Here is a 1,704-nt window from a genome sequence, read left to right as displayed (position 1 = left end):
TTTCCTTTAGTGTATTTGCAATCTATGATATGTTCTGTTTGACTTATTACATAATATTCTTCTTTTTGTCGTTTAAACCAGTTTTTTATTGTTGGTATTTCGAATATTTTTGTTACGCTTAGGTCTAATTCTTTTCCTTTTATTTGTTCAAATATATTATTATTAAATATTATTTTTTGTTCTGCCTATTCTTCATCTTGATATTTTTCTTTAGTTATTATTTGTATATCTTTTTCAGTCATTGATATCGTATTCATTAGCTGATTCTATTACTGGATTATTTTTTCAATTTCATTTTCCGATAATTCATATATACTATCATTGCTTTCTAATTCATAATCTACGTACTCTATTTGTGTATATTTTTCATCGTCTATTATTATTTCTGATATATGTTTTTTCTTTGGATCTTTAGATAATTTACAATCTCTAGCTATATGTTCTAATTTTCCACAGCTATAACAAGTACATTCCGTTAGTTTTCTTTTTGGTTTATATGGTCTTTTGGTTTTGTAGTTTTTTACATAGTATCTTCTTCTTGGTTTTTTATATTTATATTTGATTTGTATTTTTTATTATATTTCTTTCTATTTTTATAATACCTATCCGTACAACCAAATTGAGGTGTTATTTTATTTTTGCAACATGCCAAGTTTTTTACTAATATTTTTTCCATTTTTATTTCTTCTTTATGTTTTTTCACATAGTTTCATAAACCATCGTTGCAAGAATTTCATTATAGCTCCTAAAGTGTCTGTTAATTCTGCTTCATTCCAACATTTCATTATTTTTGAATTAAAAGGTTCTGATAATTTTGTAAAATATAATTTTCTTATTTCTTTACTTTCTTCTATGCTATATGTTCCTTTATAATAGTATTCTCTAAATGCACATGTATATTCATCTATGTAACACATATTACATATTGCTAATTTTGTCATTAGATTTCGATTTATGATTTTTTCTTTATTTTGTTCTTCTACCTCTGTTGTCATACTACTAAATTCATTTCTTATAGCTATTTCGTATTTATATTGTATTTCCATAGATGTAGTAGCTATTCCTCCATTGAATTTTTTATTACTTCTTAAAGTTGTTAAGCTTTCACTTGTTTTCATTTCTTATAGCTATTTCGTATTTATATAGTATTTCCATAGATGTAGTAGCTATTCCTCCATTGAATTTTTTATTAATTCTTAACGTTGTTAAGCTTTCACTTGTTAAATTTTGTAACCATAATTTTACTGTTTCTATAAGTGTTCTTTCTATGTATCCTGGTGCCTCTGTTATTACTATCTTGTTATCTATTAATTGTTTTGATATGTATCTTATCCATAATTAGATTGTTTTATTTATATCTGCTACACAGTCTAAATCTAAAAAATTATGGTGTCAAATTATTGGTTTAGGCGTCCATTTTTTACTTAATCTTTTATCCCATGTAGTTTTTTCTTTATCATATTGTTTATAGTTTTCATTATAATATTTTGGATTAAAATTTTTTGGATTTTTTACTCCTGATGTGCTAGGTTTTTTGTCCATGTCTACGTCTTCTGTATTTACTTCTAAATTCTTTGTATTATCTATGTTTGCTAAAAGTTCCGTATATGTTTTGCTTGTTTCCGAATGTTGTTCTAGATCATCGTTGTTTATTTCATCAACTCTTATTTCGGGTAGATTATCTTGGCTATTTTGTTGTTTTTC

At 24.9% G+C, this 1,704-nt stretch overlaps 1 pseudogene; it reads right to left on the bottom strand.

Annotated features, from left to right (window-relative positions):
- Window positions 1–296: 296 nt before the first annotated feature.
- LOC125861397 (uncharacterized) lies at window positions 297–1,046 on the bottom strand (annotated as a pseudogene).
- Window positions 1,047–1,704: the final 658 nt, after the last annotated feature.

Source organism: Solanum stenotomum, chromosome 4 (genome assembly GCF_019186545.1).
Source record: "Solanum stenotomum isolate F172 chromosome 4, ASM1918654v1, whole genome shotgun sequence".
In the NCBI taxonomy this organism is placed as follows: domain Eukaryota; kingdom Viridiplantae; phylum Streptophyta; class Magnoliopsida; order Solanales; family Solanaceae; genus Solanum; species Solanum stenotomum.
Note: the sequence above shows the minus strand (reverse complement) of the source record. Positions and strands in the feature narration are given on the sequence as shown.